The sequence below is a fragment of the Prenolepis imparis genome, unplaced genomic scaffold, assembly GCF_030444845.1.
Source record: "Prenolepis imparis isolate NDT839.2.m4 unplaced genomic scaffold, iyPreImpa1.0 SCAF_11, whole genome shotgun sequence".
In the NCBI taxonomy this organism is placed as follows: Eukaryota; Metazoa; Arthropoda; class Insecta; order Hymenoptera; family Formicidae; genus Prenolepis; species Prenolepis imparis.
Genome location: NW_028141169.1, coordinates 4,091,741 through 4,112,345, shown reverse-complemented (window position 1 = coordinate 4,112,345; position 20,605 = coordinate 4,091,741). Strand labels below are relative to the sequence as shown.

General features: G+C 35.6%; 1 protein-coding gene and 1 pseudogene across 10 annotated transcripts in view; both read right to left on the bottom strand.

The window, feature by feature from the left end:
- LOC145942533 (dystrophin, isoforms A/C/F/G/H) overlaps positions 1-20,605 on the bottom strand; it is a 429,734-nt gene that overhangs the window by 29,827 nt on the left and 379,302 nt on the right. The gene's annotated exons all lie outside the window — the stretch shown is intronic.
- On the bottom strand, positions 6,599-20,222 carry LOC145942535 (uncharacterized; annotated as a pseudogene). Its single transcript, XR_014426370.1, has 2 exons — positions 19,858-20,222; positions 6,599-7,960 (listed from the first exon to the last, which is right to left on the bottom strand). The product of XR_014426370.1 is annotated as an uncharacterized LOC145942535 (transcript).

Sequence of the window (20,605 nt, the reverse complement as noted above, 5' to 3'; positions counted from 1 at the left end):
ATATATATATATATATATATATATATATTCTCGTGTATTTTTTTATCATCAAGTAATCTTTGAGTAATTCAAAGACTGAATTCTTCGTCCTAGGCTAAATACGTTAAAATTCTGCAAATAAACTCATCTTGATTTTTATTTTTGCAAGATATATATAAACATTTTTAAAGTTCGATACAAACTTTTTGAAACATCTTGTATACAAGAAACGGATATAGACCTCGGGGGATCGAGAAGGATCGTCGAATGTCAAGAAACTTTAGAAGGAGATTCGTCCTCGCACTACTTTCCCACCGTATTTCGACTCTTATCTCTCGTGGTTTTTCTTTATCGCGCGGGGCGAGTGCAACGAACGTCTTATCGGCGCGCTGTAAAAGCATAAATTGCACTGAATCGCCGAGAAGACTCTCGGGACACCGACTCGGGCAACCCGACCCGACTTCCCCGACGACACCCTGTCGGCCTCTGCTCCACCTCGCATCCGTTTAAGATCGAAATTAATTACGACATGGTAATAAAAGGGATGCATACTTTTATATCCGAGCCACGGAACAGAGCGATCAGCGCCAGGACTCTTAAGGTTTATAGGGTCGCCTGTCGCATCGTTTTCTTCCCCTCGCCACTCTTCGTTCTTTCTCATCCTACGTTGTTTTCTTAATCTCACTTTTTTATGCTAAGCAACATATTTCCCGCCGGTCACATCGACATAATTCGTAAAACGTGGTCGCAATCATTGCAAGAGCTTCTCGCTCTTCGTTAATAGTGTCACGATTTATTCAGGGGTAAATTAAATTATTTACGTAGAAACGTTGTTGAAAACATTCCAAAGAATGCGTATAATTTAGCACATTATTCTTAGTAATTATTAAATTTAAAAAAAATATATTTTTGTTCAAAATGTATGCAATTATTCATCTCTGAGAATTCATTGTAACACTGGTATCGAGAATTATCATAGCAATTTTCATAAAAATACAAGCACACGTAAATTTATGCGCAATGTTATATAACGGATCGTATATTATAACATTTATATATACAAATGTTATATACGTTTTGTAACATCCATTTGTTCGCGAGCGGACTTGTGTGAGAGCTGCGCGGACAGTAACGTGCAGAAAAATTAGTTCCGGGTGATTTATGGGCGCGTTCTTCGGTGAAAATCGATTAAACCGGGTAAATTCTTCCTTCTCTTTAAACGACACTTCGGCGATGCTTCCATTTCTCATTGGACGAGTGTTTGGCAATTTAAGAGTACATTCGTCTCTCGCGATGGGTGATTACCCTTGCAGATTTGCAGTCTGTCTTCAAGCTCGCGATCCAGTGCTACTTTCGAGAGAGAGCGGCTCCTCGATCGTATCCATGTAATTAGACGATGCTCTTCGTTTCCGTATTATTCATAGAACGATCGATCTTGTCGTACTTCGTTTACTGAATATACTAAGAGAATTTTTACCGTGTGCATTTTACTTTAAATGGGCGAATTTAAGTCGTATAATATTGGACATTCAGAAATTTTATGATTTAAAGTAAAGCGAATATAATTATATTGACGTTTATAATTATTATATTGAAAATATATATTGCAAGATTGTCATATATTTAGAAATTTGAAAATAATTAATCAGAATAAATTAGGCAACGCGATTGTTTCATTATAAATTATAAGAGATATCTCATTAATTAAATTAAATTATTATCTTATTTAAAATTTCGACAATATAAATTTTTACGCTGTAAACACTATCGTCGTATCTTGAAGTTGTCGTAGCTGCAATAATTTGCTCATCGTACTTGGTACTTTTGAAAATAGAAGCTACAGCCATCAAGTCTGAACAATTCTCTTCGGTGCCCGTATAATTTTATCGATTCCGTAAGAAACGTAGTATCGTTCTCCTGTCATTCGTGACACCGAGGTCGGTCTCGCAATCATCATTTCTGCCTTGGTTTTAACGACGGAAGTGAGAAGTCACGGCATTTCCCTGATTTCTCTGTTTTAGTTGTATATTTCTCACCCACCCTCTACCCTCCGTTTCTTCCGCTTGACCCGTCCGTAAACAATGAATAATATAATGGTCCGAGCGACTGTCTCTCCGTTTTCGTAGCTGTCATCTTACTGAAGAGAAAAGTAAGATCCGAAGAGACAGAAATAAAGAGAGGGAAAGAAGACAATGAGAGATAAGGACGTGCATCAATGAGATGCGTATCGAGCTGTTTGAAATCACGCAGTCGTTGCAGTTAAATAATTGGATATTGTCAAGAAGGAAGTCGTCTGGCCGCTCGTTATATTCAGCGCAATCGTGTAGACGAGAGAAGAATAGCGCGCGCGCCGAGTTCGATAGATACCCTTCTCGCCATTGTACCGCGAAGGCGGATGAAAGCCGTGCTAAATTTAGCGGCGTCATAAATCTCAGGGCGCTCCCCGGAAAGAGAGCATAAGTCACGATTATGAATTTTTGAACAGTTAGAGTGAGACGCTCGCGTTATAAAGTGAGAGGCAACGAGGAGTGAGATAAAACGGATTTGTCCAAATTTAGGCATATGTGAAAATTATGCTCGTATATATTGTCAGAAATATGTATGTATATTTCTGGTAAAAAAAGAAAAAATGACAAATATTATGGAGAACGACAGTGGCAATAATTATTGCAATATTTGAACAATCATGTTAAATTGCATCAAAATGACGCGTGCATTCTCAGGAAATGTCGTCTTTCGTCTCGGGAAGATCTCGTATTATGAACAATTTCATATGTCAAAAATCGCAGATTTACGGTGTTAAAAAAATTAGCAGGCTCAAATAATTTTTAAATATATCAAATATACCCATATTTTTAAAGCAGATATAACGTTATGTTTATATAAACAAGGCAAAATATAGACAAATATAGACAATCAATATATTGTTTTCAAGTAAATAAAATAGAAAGTGTTTATTTGTAACGAAAATTTTCACTCATTCTCAATAAATGGCCTTTATGAGATTGAAATAGTTTTAGTTTGTCATTCATGATTTCAACACACATAGTAAAAAATATAATACACAATTGTAAGATTTTAAATGCAAGAAATATGATCTAAATTAATTTAATATTTTAATATTTAGTTTTTCAACTTCTGACACTTCTCTTCATAAAATTAGTGCCGATAGTTGCGTTGGTTTGTAAAGGAAACTCGTATGCATTCGCTTTTTGTGACATTTGTAATGTGACTCATGTAATCATTCGTGAAAGATTCTCTTGTAATCATATGAATAACTGTCTCCCTCCTTTTTTTCCGGTTCTTTTCGGTTTGACGGGTGCGCCCTAGCACACAAATCGTCTTTGTATGCACTGAGAATGAGCGAAAGAGAGTGTGCCATGTTTATCGAAGGCGACGATAAATCGACGATTGCGTCGACTTGCACATTCCTGATCTACAGACACGTCCTACTATCAAACGCTTCATACTATGTTGCATATCTTAACCGGTCGTTTGACGATTAGCATACATGCTTTAAGCATGAAAATCTATTATTTCTTCTATAGTTTTTTTTTACATATATTATTGTATCTTATCATAAAAGTACAGGAAGTCCAAAAAATGCAGTTGCAGATTTTCTAGATTTTTAGCTATGATTTTCTTATATAATCCTCTACATATTTTAATTAAATTAATTTGACATTTGTTTTCATAAAAATCTCTTCATTTTGCAAAAATATTGAAATCTGGATATTTTTTATAAAAAAAAAAAAAATTGGTTCATGTGTGTGATCGATAATAATTTTAATATATTATGTAATTAATATTAAAAAAATTAATTATTGTGTATATGCGCGATATAAAAAATAATACAATTACAAAATAGTGGTTAAATAAATCAGATTTCATAATATTTGCGGTAATAATATTATCATCATCATTTATTAGCGACGATTTAAATGCTTTAGGAATTGTACTCCCAACACAGGTTGAAAATGTTAACACAAAATACGACATTGCTACTTTCTTCCTCTACCTTCAATCCTGAGGAGGAGGAGTTTACGTTTGCCGAGTAAGCGCATTCCATACCCGAGACCGAGCAACATCGCGGGGAGTTTCTCCAACCATAGCACGTTGTTAAATCATGATGCTAATTATGCAAAAATATGCGTCGAACCGACAAGATAGAAAGCATCGTAGTATCGGTATTTTGATAGAATGACGAACGATCCTGCACCTCCCCAGTTCGCGTTCGTCTTTGTCGTTTTACGCTAGAAAACACCCGAGAGGAATCCTTGGCTCGCTCGCGCTACAGCGTTCCACGACAGGTAGACATCATTACGGACATTCTATGTTCGCTCGCGAAACTATCGTGAAAATAAAAGGATCAGCGGCACGTCTAATTTGCGACAGCTTCGCTACAGCTTGACATTCATGAAAAATACAGCAACGCTGCTCTCTTCGGTAGCTAAGATATAACCAAACAGATAAATTGTCTGACAATTCGCAGTTTAAAATATTTTCCGAATAAATTAACAATCAATTATTTAATTTAAAACACCCAGGCGCGTTAATGATCAATGACAATAAAGCGTAAAGATTATTAGCAAAAATAACTATATTCTAGAAATACTTGTGTAGCAACTTTGTGATAATGAAATAGAGTTAAAACAATTAATGAGATTATAGTAACGAGCTTCACAGAGAGAAAAAGCATAGTAAATTGACGAAGCGAAATTAATTTTTCGCAATCAGGGGAAGTTGGCAGAATAAGTCGGACAGGAAATGAGTCATTTTTTAAAATTAAAAATCTGAATCACGCTTCAATCCCCCCCGGTTCTTATTTTATCTCGCAATAATAATCGCAACCGGTTAAATGACGCAAAGATGAGGGGAAACGTTGTATTCGGCGACGCCGAGGGAACGATAAACTATTTAATGGACCGAATAACGAGCGTGGTTTACAGCCGCGGTCGGTTACCCTTCGGTTACCCGTTTCGCGATTGACAATTTAGTAGGCGTGCCTTACATTTCAGACGACGATGATCCTCGCGGCGCGCGTTTGCCGGGCCAGCATTATTTATTATGTCGTTTTATATCAGCCAGGGCAACTGGTTCGCCTTGGGATCTAGGTTGGCTTATCCCTAGAGCGATTCGTGAATCGCGCAAATGCGTAGGCCGAAACAACGCCGCCGGATACACAGATTCTGATCGAGAAGTAGTGACTTGCGGAATTGCAGGTGCGCGAAAGACCAGAGTTTTGGTTGGTAATCGCTGAGTTGCGATCGTTGCGTGTTTGAGTCAAGTCTTCTCTTTTCTTTTCTCGAAATATATATAAATCGGTAATTTCTGGCAGTATATTTAAGAGCTCGTTAAAGTTTCAGAAAAAATATATATATATAAACGTTTCGGAGATTATCAATTTAGAAGGAAAAATTAAATTTACGCCGTAATATTTTATTAAAGAAGGATGGATAGAGATAAATATATTCATTGGATAGAGTGATATATTTAACGACAATAACGGCGCATTCTGAAAATAGTATCTCCGAAATGCGCGAATAGTTTCCAATTGAAATGTAATTATCGTGGTGACGCGCAGCAGCACACAGCGACTTCGAGTTATTTCACAGTCGAGACAGCCTGGGCGCATACAAATATGCATAAAGTACCAACTCGAGCTAAAATAAACGGCGTTTTGTAACGTTGCCAAAACTCTCCGGCTCGTCTGAGCTTATCACACGGGGATATCATAAGGGGAGGCATTGCACTCGTAAACTATTACAACGTTGACGGGAACGAGAGAAAAGATTAAAGCTATGCAATTTGCTTCTACACACGTGCACCTGACGTCGCGACGTCATTGATCGCGGTCAATGACAAATTGAGTGGGTGGGGGAGGTAACACGTGCTGTCGTTTTATTCATTCACATTCCGGAACTCTCGTTATTTCCTGTATGCAGTTTTAAAGTTTCAGGGATTTCAAACGCGTCAAGATTTAAAGAGACGCCCTACATAATTATTTATTATTATAATAATTATCAATTTTAAACTTCTTTTTTTCGATAAATTTCCAAAATTGTTTCCAAGTTTTAGTGATCATTTTTATTTTCCCTCTATTTTCAGTTTTTAAAATTATAATCAGTAATGTGTACAGGGAGGTAAAAATATATAGAAATACGACTGTTAGTAAAATCCGAATATTGCTACTTCAAATTGAGAAAAATAAAATTGATCTCATACAAATTTCTCAATTGATTCTCAATTTTTAAATTGCACATGCGAAATAAAAATATCTCTCACGCGGTCCTTCAGATTTTTTTAAAAATTCGCTATTAATTCGTTTGTCCTTTAATAAATCGATCGGCGTGGTTGGAATCGAGTGATCGGCGAGCGAAAAGTGTAATGAATTAATAGAGGTGTGACGGACTATCTATATACCTCCTCCTGCTCGAATGACGAGATAACCTCGTAGTAGAATTGCTCCGCCATCGAGAGGTCGATCTTGAGGGACGTCCGATCGCTCTCGTCGCACCGCTCCTCATCTTCGTCACCGTCCTCGACACTGTAATCCTTTATCGCTACACTGCGACGAGACAGCATCTCGATAGTGCCGCTTTTCACTAACTCCATTTTCGTTCGAATTTTCACTGCTTACACTTTCTTGTTTCGTCAGAAATCGATATTATTTTGAATTATTTTTTATACGATTTTTTATTTATATCCTTTATCGATATTCTTCCTTAATTTTTTTCTTTCGTGATTGGTTCTCTTTCTTCTTTGCATTAAATAAATGTATATTTATGTATATGAATGCTAGACCTATTATCGTTATTCGGTATTATGTTTATTATATATATATATATATATATAAAATTCGATTATGTAAGTTATCACAGCTGATTTACTTTTGGTTAACTTTCACTATCGATACGAGCAGACAGGTTTCTCTGTCTTAAAGACTTTCCTTCCAGTAGAGTAGATGTAGACGCGGCGCAACCTCGGCTGAGAGTCTAATTATAACTTATAGTCGAGACACGTTAAGGACGAACGGCTTACTTGATTGATGATCGTATTCCCCGTCGTAGCTTATCACCCGCGTCCGCGACTGCACGTGCCATTTCGAGCGTTGCGGAAACTTTTGAAAGAATGCATTTCGGAGCGATGCATCACTGACGCGAGAGCCGGTTCCATTAAGATTTCCTCGCGAGCAGCTTCCCTCTCACCGTGACTTCCGATGCTAGCTTTTTATTTTTTATATCGCGACGGATAAGAGAAAACATCGATATTTCACTGCGCGATACAGGTGTATTATATCTCTCCTGCTCATAAATTGCATCCTCCAACGTCGCCTTTCTTCCCTTCGCCACGATATCTCATGCCGATGTTGCTTTCAATCAACAGGAAATTCAATCAAATGGAAATATGAATGAAAATCATTAATCAAAATTGATTTCCATACGTATATACATATATATATATATACGCAAACGCATATATACACTTCACGTTTCACGCTCGCTTTGTATCCTTGCGCAAACGAAGACGTCGGACGAGAGCACTTGTCATTCACGTTATCACTTCGCATTCTTTACGTTTATCGCTCCGAAATTGCAGGCAGTTCCTCGAGAAGCAGAGTTCCGGGGAGTTTTTCCCATATAGCAAAAGCGATTCCGATTCGAAATATAGCTCACATTTTCACAGTTTGGATTGGAGCATCGACGTGGTATTTCGCAGACGGCTGCGATCGATCGTCCTTTGTCGGTTTGGGTTGCTCCGGTTCGTCGGAGAGGAAAATGTTAGGGAAGCATGGCGCGGTGAACACGGCGCGCCGAGAGAGGCCTACGCGCACGCTGGCAAGGCGCGAGCGAACTGAGCCGTAGTAACGAAAGAGCACGTATAACGCGGCCGTGCAGCAATACTAACGCAGTGTCAACCAACACCGACTCTAGATAAGCCTTGCCGCACGAGACGAGAACGGAATCGAGACCGTCGCAGTCTGCAGGGAAACGAATAAAAGTATGTACGGGAGTGCGTCTTCGCGTTGATCAAATCGATACAAATGTGGAAAAAATTTATACATATGGGTATATATATAAAATTATTAAATAGATTTCTTTTAGTAAGCTTCAAACTTAAAATACGTATTTTACATAATTGTTAGCATAGTTGTAATATTTAATTGTAATTAATATTGCTTATTATTTCGAGTAAAAAGGTAAATTACGTTTGGCTTGACTTTAAATTACGATAAACAATTCCTCGGCGTTGTAGGTCGAATTGTAGGCAATTTCGTAAAACGTTTGTAAATTTCTACGTGAATATTCCAAGAGGAAAGGAAGAATATTATGGTATTTCAAATGCGCATAGAAATTACAGAATTTCCGATAGGTAGATAGGTATTGCAAAGGACGAAGAATTTGCTGAAATCAGAGGATATTAATAGAGTCTACGACGAGACGGTAGCAGGGCACTGTACTAAGAATGGAGGAAATGACTAACCAGCTGCTGCGAAAAAATAGTAGATTTCGTTCTGTATGCGAGACTAGCAACATCGTGAAACTAGTTTTTAGTTGTAAAACAGTTGTGACAGTGTTTAAAACGCATTGTACGAGAGACGTCGCATGATGATAAAGCAGATTTTATAAATTACACATCTGAAAGTGTTTCCGGAACTTTAGGAAACTGAAATAAATTTTAAGGATTTTATATAGTTTCACTCGACGTGAATGGAAAGTAATTTCTACTTTATCAAACACACAGAAAGAAAGTAATCAATATTAGATCGCAGATTAAATATCAGATTCACGATAGTTAAGCAAGAATTACTGACAAATTTAGGTAAAATGTACGTTAATTTTCCGCATAATATCGATACTACTATAATAATTATTTAATAAGCAATAATTAGTAATTAAGAATTCGACTTAATACATTTCACACGTCTTTCAAGCATATATTATAAGTTTTCGAAATTCGGTCTTTTATACTACATGATTTTGATTAAATCCAACCACAATTTATATATAATTAATGTTCGCTAGATAGTGCCGGTTATGATGCAAATAGAAAAAGATAATATATTTAGAGGTGTAGACTCTCTGCACCAACTGTTATTATAGTGAAACCAACAGGTTCAGTTTGTCTTGCAATTAGATAACTTCTTGCGATGGTTTACTCGATAAACTCCGTTAAAGTTTTACTTCAAGATTTAATTTTAGCAACACATTACGTCAAATTTAACAAATAATCTTCTCATTACTTCATGTAAGAAATATATAAGAAAATAATTTATTTTTAACGCAAGATGACATTTGATATAATTCCTGTATTATAAATTAAATAACTATGCATCTGTTGATTATGTAGATTTTATATAAATTAACATATAAATTCATATAAATCAATTTTCCATATAAATCTAACAATCATTGAATTATTGAAACAAGATATCAAGGAACGAAATTTACGATTTTTATTATAATTTTATGATTTTATTTTAAAAAATTCTTCTAGATATTTCTATATAGATATTTCTTTAAATGAGAATAAGCTTTAAGAGTATATCGAAATCAATACGTGAATATTACAAAAAAGTAAAAAAGAAGAGAATTATCACGTAAATAAAAAATGTCAAATCATAAAATTGTATCAACACAAGTACAAAGTATGTATACAATTTACAGAGAAATCAAGGCTTAGTAGATATTTAAGGGACGCAAATTTTGGAAATGTCTTCTTACTTTTTAAATTTATTATTATTATTGTAAATTGCGTGTATTTCACGTTTTAGGTATAAAATTCGTATAATTAAAATGTGTTGCAAAAAATAACTTATTTCACTTCCTTTAGAAGAACTTGAAGAAAATTAATCTCGAAGTTGGATAAAAGTTCAATTTATGTATTAATTTTCTCAAGTTTTTAAAAAAGTTTCTAAACCGCTATTATACTGAATCCTTAATTAAAGAATTTTTAGTGACTTATAACTTTTCATTTAATATTGTTTTGAATTATATACATAGTATATCTATAATTTTCGTGTGTAAAAAATAATATAAATTACTTAATAATCTATATTATAAGTTATAAGCATTACAATGTAACAAATATAGAAAAATGTATTTGTATGAAGCATATAGTTTTAAAATCTCATCTCGGATCTATGTGCGAGTTTCCCCTTAAAAATTCTCGAGTCGATACTGCAGCTGTGCGTGACTTTATGCGCAGCGAATACGAGCGCGAGACGATAAAACGCCCAACATTGCATCGTGCAAGCGGTGCACCTTGCATCGAGATAAAAATGCTTTTGGCTAGGCTCTGGGAGTGTGCGAAAAACACTCATATACGGCGGCTAAAAGTGCGAAGAACTGAAAGTAAAATATGTGCATTTCAAGAGTCGCGATAACGCGTTTAATCTAATGCGTTAAATTTAATTTAATTTAATGCGTAGTTTCGCGTGATGGTGACTTCTTTTCTATTTTGCTATTCATAAAGCCGCCCATATATAAACCACGTTATTGGTTAAAGAATCCATAGATGAACGGAAGTATTAGAAACTTGAGATATCCTATATACTTTCTCTCTCCGACGATTCTTTAAAAATAATATTACTTCAGACATTTTTATATTTCTTAAACATAGAAGATTAAAAAATCTTTCGAGAGACTCATTGCTGTTATAAAATTTATTTCTGTAAAATTTATTACGTTTTAATTCGGCTCATTAAATTGCAAGATAATTCAAGGAAGTGCATAATGAAAATATATATTCTCGCATGTAGTATTTCATCTAACGCGTAAGAAACTGACGGTGGCAAAATGGCAAAAAATGCGTATACAATATTGAGCAGATAGAGGATAAGTGCCTTGCCATCGATCACGATTAACCGTGCCTCAATTAGAACCGGTTAATTGCACAGCATGACGAACGTAAGTCTTCATCGACGTACGCTGTCAGCTTGGCAATTGTGTTAGCGATGACTCAGAATTGCGATTAGCCAGAAGAGCCACTTATGGACGTAAACGAGTCCGAAACAAGGCACTTTAATCCAATAGAACTTAATCCAATCGTTTTTGAATGACACATGGGACCGAATGGCGACCAGGCAATAAATTATGGTCGCCCGTCGATGGAATGTACAAGCATGTAGGACAGTAATGTTAGAAAAAGTAGCGACAATACAATTTAAACGTTATATTAAAAGAGCCCTTTAATTTAGAAATTCTTCGTACTTCGTTATACTTAATGATCGTTTCACACGGGTTATTTATCTTGTTATATCCCAAATTAAGCCTTTTGCAAATTCTGAAGTTGCATTATATCTCTACGTTGCGCGCATTAATTAAATGGATACAATATAATTGTGAAGGTGAAATTATGTGGCGATATTATTCACGTATTATGTTAAATTATGATATTTTATGATTTACGAAATAAAGTCGCAAATAATTTGTCACATTGTCACATTGCTCAAGCGCATGCATTCATTTATTCTAAAGAGAGTATAATGCAAATTTTTTAAGTCTGTGTTAAAATATATTGCATTTTACATCCTGATTTTATTTAAGTTTATTATATATAAGTTTTTTATATAAAAAAATTTGATTTATGTCTCTCTCTTATTTTAATAATCTACATTCTCATACTGTGCACGAGATACTTTGCAAATGACAACCGATCTAATTTCCTAAAGCTGTGTCAAAATTGACATTGCATTTGTATCCCGTTTAAATGCATCACGCAAATACAGACACGTATATATTTCAAAATTTGATTTATGTCGGTTTTGAAACCAACTCACATTTAATCGTATAAGAGTAGAGAAAAATAGAAGCAATAACATTTTAACTAAACTATCAGTCAAAAAAGTAATTCAAAGAAGAAAATTTTAAAAATCTAATACATATTTCAACTCTTTTAAATAACACATTTCCAGATCGTACAGGACTTTATCAAAAAACTAGAATGTTAATGACGAAATCCGTAGGTCCAGGTCATGTCGCTCTACAATCTACAACGATGAAGATAGTAACCGTTCATTGAGGGGAAACGAAGGGCGAGGGGGAGGAGGTCTTAATCGCATCTACGAGGAAAAAGCATGAGTTATCGGTGCATCTATGGCGGGATGCAACCCGACTACAAGCGGATCCACGATACGGGTTTATCTTCCGGGAAACAGACAAGGGGGAAAACCATTTGACTCTTCATCCAATCCCATTTAAATCCCCGACATTCCGCGAACCGTTATCCTGGATTTCGAAGGTCCGTATATACGTATACGTATTACATATACATATACACGTATACTTGTGAAAGAGCATCGACAAAAACGCACAAGATGCGAAGTTTCAACGGAAATCGTTAGCGTTTTCGAGAAAAAGTAAAAATGTTTATCTAGGCAAGCTAGGCATATTCTAGGCAGCTCCACGCTCCGTAATAACGTGGCACACAAAATTTAATCGATTTACTTAATTTTCGTACGTGAATAAGAATGAAAAATAATTAAAATATATAACTACACATACGCGCAAGAAAAATAGATGCAGGTATACATTATATTTATTTTAATCCATGTTTCCAAGACCTATGCTATTTTTTGTCTAATGTTATTTTTATTTGTCTTATGTGGATTAAATTCTATTATCAAATAAAATTAGACAAAAAATGATATTTTCAAAAAAAGTATGTTGCAAGTTGCAATCCAATTAGATATTAATGAAATTTAATACAGATGTAGGATCGATATCTTTGTTTTTATTTGTTGCTAAGTTATGTGTATGCATCTAAAGACTAAAGACGCGATGCAGACCTGTGTACTTGCATCGATAGAAAGGAGAACATTTAAAATCCTTTTTAACGACAAGCGACGTTTAATCGGATATCGGAGCAGAAAAGTCTCGAAGGATCGCAATGTATATACGTTGTCGTATCGACGAGGAAACCCTCGTTTGATGGGGCTTCGCTCGGGAAAGGAGAACGTAATCCGGGCAGCCTGCAACACACCTTTCAGCGAAATTCAGACAAAGGAGGATCGTGTTCGTCGCATTGTGCCACGGGGAAGCGGATATTTGCCAATCTTTCTCTGAGGAATTTAAAAGGATGTGTGGTGGGCAATTTAGAGTTGACAATTGATGTCAACCGAATGTTGAGAAAATAAAATCTCGCTACGTCACGATGTAACAAAGATAAGCGTAAGGCACTCTCTATTTTCGCGACATACTTGAAGTCGCCGCGCGATTTCTTCGTTGGTTTTTGAACAAATAATTTGTTGTCGAGAATCCACTTTATTTTTACTTCGAAGATCGTGAATTTGAAACATTTTGATCGCACTCTTGCGCGAATAATCGATTGACACGTCGCGACAACGACGGCGGGGCATCATCTGCCATGAATGGACTGTAATGTAATTAAGATTCCAATGATGCCGAGGTTAGTATGCGAGTCTTCGTGGAATACCCGAAGAAGAAGAAGAGAACGATAAGAGGGACGAAGAGAGAAAGAGAGAGAAGTGTCGGAGTCCGACAGCCAAGTCCTTTGTCTTTCTCGACTGGTATGCACGATCAGCCTTTATATGCACATGCAAGCCACATTTTGGTAGCTCCATGTGTATAACATGATTTAAGTAGATGATTTAAGCGATTTCGTTGCTCGACGAAGGATTTTCAATGAGGATTTTCAATATTAAATGCAACAAAGTTAGTAGGTTTCTTTAGGTCATTAGTCTTTAATATTTAGCAATATTGTTTACTGAGAGGTGTTTGAACAAAACTATTTGTCTAATCACTTATTTCGATTTTCTGTGAAAATTCTTTATAATAGGTATATTACAGAAAATGTTAAAAATATAATTATACTTCGATTTTCTTTGTGAACTAATAATCATCTGACTAAAACAACTTCCACACCCTGTGTTATTATATTTTTACATACTTTTCGAAAAAAATTCCGAAATAATCTGGAAAATGCGACCGGACGTACGAAGAACTGCAAAAAGTTCCTAAAAGTTGCCGGAAAAATGCACCAGACATTCTGGGAGAATTAGCTTGCACATGTATATGTAAATATGTGAACACGCGGTATAACGGTGAAAAAGAAGGAGAGAAAGAAAGAAAGAGAGAGAAAGAAAGAATGAAGCTAAAAATAGCATTGGCTTACACCATAAGAGGAAAGACAAAAAAGACGAAATCTCGTCGACTTCTCTCCCCTCTTTGATAGTTTCTATCTTATTCTTTCGCGAGTTTCTCGTCTGATTCACTCCTTCCTTTCTCTCTCTCTCTCTCTTTCTTTTTCACTTCTGGATACAGCGGACCGGATTGAGCAGCGGCATAAATGACTCGACAAAACATATTCATAATGACATGAGTTACAATTCATGCCACGTCGTACCTCTGAAAGGTGTGGTTACAGCACCTACGCAATCCGAATAATTAGTCGATGAGAATGATATTTACCGATTCGTCGATATATCTATTTGCATCAATATTTTTTTGCCATATATAAAAATATTTTTTATATTATGTCCAAGCAACTTCCATTCAATTTTTTTAGATTTTTCCAAGAGTTGGATATGATAAAGACGAAAAACTGATAAAGAAAAAAAATTTTATACAATTTTGTTTAAGAAGAAACTTTTTATTTGTACCTCTAACAATAAGAGAGATCTGATTGAACTTGTTAGGTACAAACAAATATTTTACTCTTTCGAATCCATAAATATCGCGGTCGATTGTGCCTTAGAACGCTCCTAAAATACTACATATATTAGCGATCACTTGCGCGGAAAGATCATCTATTTTTGTAGTCTAACTGAAGTGTTGGAGTGTTCAACCGTGAAAAAGTGGTGGAAGAACTTTACGACGACGTAAACTTTAAATTTAGTTCTTTCCTCCTAAAGTTGAAGTGGCGAATGATCGGGAGGAGCCTCGAATAAGAGATTCTCTAGGGTGAGAGAGCAAGTATCGAACCGAAATGATAAACTATGCGTTCCGAAGAAAGAGAAAGAGATATGTACAGAGAAGAGGTACCCGGGAAAGCAACAAGCAAGCGCGACGTGTCTGCCATTACTCACGGGATTATTTGCAGAGTTACGTAATCGTGTGACCCGGTAAACGCGTATGTATACGCGCAAATATTAACACGTCGCCGTTATACGACGAGTTATACGGGAATTCCTCGACCCCCGTGTGTAATGGAGAATCCTCGTAGCCTTGCGGCAACGTGTTAACTCGCCTAAACACGCGGACGAGCGCGAGAGCACAGAATCGTGCTTGTGTGCTCACTGTAACACTATACAATCCAGCGTAATCCAATCTGAGCAGGTTAGAGGTGTCAAGAAATACAACCTTCGCCCCTCCTTTCGGACCTTTAACGGACACGAAGGTGAGTGAGAGATCTTTGGTGAATGATTATTACTTAACGAAGAAATACAGTATATAGTGTTATGTGTGAAAATCTGGAGTTAAAATTAATTTCTAGTATATTTCGGTCGCGACGCGTTTTTAATTAATTAAACCGAGTTATGGACATATTGATGACAATTAATTATTAATCGATATAATTGGAAAGACAAGAATTTAATATTTTACAAATTTTTATCATTCTTAATATATTGAATAATAATAGAAAAGAAGAAATAAAAAATGATATTAAATCTTGATAATATTTGTGTTAAATTTTATTTGATTCTACAATCTTAATGTAAAAGATACTTTAATTGAAGGTATTAACTGGTATATAAAAGCTTTTAGAATGTTTGATCGTTATATGTTAATATACCAAGTACTTAAAAAAATTTGCATAAAGATGGTATGTCCTGTGTCTCGTACATGCTTTTGATCTCTTCTACATTTAAAAAAATGCTTTTGATCTCTTCTACATTAAACTTCATAGTAACTAACGTAAACGTTTTCCACATTTACTCTATAATTATTTTCTAGTCAATGTTGCGTTTTAAATATACATATACACACACATTTACGAATATTTCTTTTAAAATAATCTCGCTTGAAATCTCTACATATAACCGCTTGACTATCATCTCTACAATTATAAATATAGCAACAAGTTTAAACAATGAGAGCGAAAGAAACTAATGACTTTATGTACGTTAAATATAAAATTATAAACTGTAAATTCTCTCGAGTTTATTCGTGTTTAAAAATAACCGTCGGAATCTCACTAAATTGTGTGCTCATATATTTCCCTAGAATTACTACAGTTAACAAAAAATATATACAAAATTTTTTTAAAAATTTTAGCGAAAAGGAATCCCTGTTCTTTCGCTAAAAGATTTTACAAAGGACCAAAATATCTCAGAGAGTGCATAGCTTCTCAAAAAATCTTTAGCGCGTTTATAAGTTCAACCCAAGGAATCGCGGTCAACGGAGAACGGAAGGAAGCGTGATCGAGTCCAGCTGATTTCTGGTACCTAGTCGGAATATGCTAGAGCAATGCGAAACGTACAAAAGGCCATTATGCTGGCGATGCATTGCGAAACCACGCGAGGAAGAAATGGGTCAAACGATTCAGCTGTCAAGCTCCCGAGGTTCTCTCATGGTGAACGCACGAGGAGTTGCAAGGAGGAAACAGTCATGTTGAATACATTCTGAAGAGACTACTTGCTTGACCAACAGCTTAAGCTTGAGTGTTCGAATAAATTTCGATAAATATCTCAGCGAAATTGACTTTCCAAAGACTACAAGAATACTACAAGAGTACTACAAGAAGATTTAATTATATATGATTATGGCATGCCACAATTTAAGAAGAATTTAATAGAAAAAAAGTTTTATAATTAAAAATAATTTTAAAAAGTAAATGTTATATACTTATTATTTCAAATCTATATTATTATATTATAATATGTTGTTTAATAATATATAATTAATTAAAACTGTGTAAAATGAAGTCAAATGTTCATATGTAATTTTTTTGTTTATATTTCTAACAATATCTTTTTTTTAAACCCCTACAACATCATTGGGATGTTTTTGTGTCTTGTTATACAGAATATCTAGTCAGGAAATATATAAACGCTTTTATTATTCGTAGCAAAAGATTTACGGAACGTTTTTTTACTCCGTGAATAATAAAAGTATTACGCTTTAGTTAAGAGACTAGCGTAATCTCTTTAGTCGTTTATTTTTTCACGCTTCATCCGGCAGACTCATGGCAATTCTGTTTATTCTTTCATGCCGTGAGAAGAATATACCGAGAATCACATGTTCAGTAGCTCGAATATACTGGCAACTTTCATATGTTACGTTCCGAAAAGAAGATATTCCAGTTGTACGATTCTAACTTTCAATTTTTAATAATATGAAAAGAAATATTCACGCATTTGTGAGACGCAGACATTTATAAGCGTGAAGCATTGCAGGGAAATATTCAGACTTACAGATACAGTAACAGATCACCTAGCCTACAAAGAATATCCAAAAATACTTCACAAAGTGTTCATAATAGTTTTTTTTTCGCATAAAACGATACCGTTTATTCTGCCTTGTCGCGAGAGAAAAACAAACTATCGCCGTACATTTGTTACGTAAACCATTGCAAAATTTTTAAATTTTGCCGATATTTTCGCGTTTTTCTCGCGCAGCGAGAGTGAGAAAATTTGTGACGTATTTTTTCAACAAAAATGCAATTATCTTATCCGAGAGCTCAACGTTTTGTCTCCTCACAAACCGGGTCAAGTGCTGAATTTGTCATTTGCTCACCAGGTAGATAAAATAGTAAATGAAATAAACAGAAATGAGGACGAACAACTTTTCGTCGGTACCAGCAAGAAAAGTTACCGTTTATGAGGAAAAAGAAGCAGCCGACGCAACATGATGCACAGATTTGCAGCGAGAGTTTATTGCGAAAACTGGATTTCTCGTGACTGTACGCGGAGACACCAGCCGAGCCACACACGACAGGACAGAAAACTGTCCTTTCCATGGACAGAGCCTCGGTATGATGCGTGATTAAATTACGTATGCATTAAAATCCTCCCAGGGATACGAAGCCCGCTTGTTTATTGCAAAGTCCGCGTGGCTTGAAGTTGTTTTGCATATCACGATTTGTATGATTCCATTGTAAAAATAAATATCGTTACACCGTGTCAAACTTGAGACGATAACGAGATTTAACAAGACTCTTTTGTAAAGATAAAATTAGTCACGACTATAAATTCAATAGAATACCCTTCTACACATCTGATCACCTTTTGCCATGTTCTCTTGTTAAATGTTTTTCATTTAAAAAAATTTCATTAAAAGTTAAATAATTATAGCTACAATATATATGAAAGAGGAGGAACAAAAAATGTCGCTCGTGCAAAATTGTTCAAGTTGTATAAAAATTATGACCTGGTCTTACATAAGACAAATGCCTCGTAATTCTACTATATCAAGGGTTGTAACTTGAAATTGCTTTTTTCGAAGAGTTTCAACATTTTTGCATTTTCTAGACTATATCCTACAACTTTATATTGTCCACACTTACGCGAAAAAAAAAAAAATAATTCAAGATAAATTTCTGTTAGAAAATAAATGAATTATCGTTGATTGATAAGTAATAATTGATTAAAATTGAAACATATAAAATTGTCCTGACACGAGCGGCAATTGGACGACATCGGATCGTTAACGTTTCAAGAGGGATGGCCATTCTTCCATTAAAGAGGAATTCAAGTATTATGGGCAAACTTGGAGAAAGAATGGTGACCACGACGACGTTTACGACCTGTAAAGAGATCCATTTCGTCAAGTGCATTCGAACGTTCGACAAATATCTCAAAGGAGGTGGTACCTTCCGGGAGAAGGAGAAAACTCTTAAGTGCTCGAAGCATTGAAACTTTTGATCCTCGAGCGCAGCTTTAAACGCCAAGTGCCCGTAAATTACGATCTATAAATTGCTGCTTCTATATATCATTGAAGTACAATATATGTAATTCTATATATGATATATTCGATAAGAAAGTGTTGATAACAAATTGGTATTCCTTGTCGAAAAATTCAACTAATTATCTTCATATGAAAGTTAATAGCTACATTCTTTTTACAATTTTAAAAATATTGATATTAAATACCGTAAAAAATATAAAATGTTAATTCATCGAAACATCCATCTTAATCCCACGTATTTTAATCGCTCCTGACAAAAGCAATCTTTCTTTTGGTGCGTAATAAAAAATGGAGCAAACCAAAGGGACCCTTTGATTCATGCTGCAGGATCTAAATCGAAAGAGGAAAGTGCGAGAGAGATGGTAAAAACCGGAGAACCCTCATAGTGAAACCAGTCGTTTCCTCGGCCAATTTCATCTGCTTATTCATCGTGCACAATAGAGCAGTATTCTTTTTACTTTAATTAGTGCAAGTTTCACACGTGCGGAACAATATATATATGTATATTATAGATTTTATTGTTTTTTTAGAGACATTTTGCTATTGTTTATTTTTTATTATATTTATTCGTTTATTCTAGTGTTATTTCTATGACATTATAATGCTTAGCATTTCATATGCAGAAGAATTATCTTCTATTTAATTAATTCATTTTTGCAACAAAGAATATTCAAACGAGGCTAACTATTAAAAGAAAAATATCAAAATATTCGACTAAAAGAAAATTTAAATTTGCTCTGTGTTTAACTATTATTTTATCTTTTATAATTTGTGTGTTAGAAGTCAACTAATGTAAGATATAACAATCAAGTCAATCCGTGCCAAATTGGTGACACACTGTGCACTCCTCAATTTCTTACAAATTTCACTAAATATTCAATGACACGAACCCATCAGCGTGCGCGTTTTGTCGATCTTGCGGAAATAGAAGCGAATCGAATCGATCTATGATGATTATATGTACTAATAGCTCTATCCCTCAATTTCCTCGCAGGATACTTAATCTCACCAGAACTCTCGGATCCTACCGCGTTGTTTCGAACGATCTCGATTCCTCTCATATCTCGAATCACCGATCGCGCCCTTTTCCTTTTTGCCCCCCGGTCGCCCACACACGGCGCGAAGTGAGAGAGGCGGAGCGCGAGACCCGCGAAGAATCTCCAAAAGTGCCGCGAATCACATCCTTACTCCGTGACCCGGTCGCTTTATCCGTTCACACGTGCATATATGCGTATGTGCGTGCGTGCGTGCACGTGCACGCGCACTCGCATTTCGCGCGAAACGACGACTGAATGCGAGTCGGATCGGTGGGTCCGTGTATAGGGCCGGCTGCTACCAAATCGTGGGGTGCAAGGAACACCAGGGAGGGAGAGAAAAGAAGAGAAAGACGGGAAGGGTGGGAATTATAATGGAACAAACGTGCGGCATAAAAGATGGAGAGAGAAAAAGATAGAGAGAAAGAGAAAGGGAGTTTCACGCCAGTTAAAGCGGAAGCTGGATTGTAAGACCCTTCGTGTAGGTTCGCGGATCGTTCGGCACTGTTCGGTTTCTCTTAGAAATTCGCGAAGGCGTGGAACCATCAGGATCCTCGCCGATGGACCGGATTTGTCGGTAAACGTGAGTCTGCGGTTATCCGGAGTCGATCCAGCGTTCCCTTCTTCGTCAGACAAGTTTAATTTCCGAATTGTATTAATTTTTTAAATTGTTATTTTATAATAAACAAAAAATTAAACATTTGTATGTTGTTTAAAAATCTT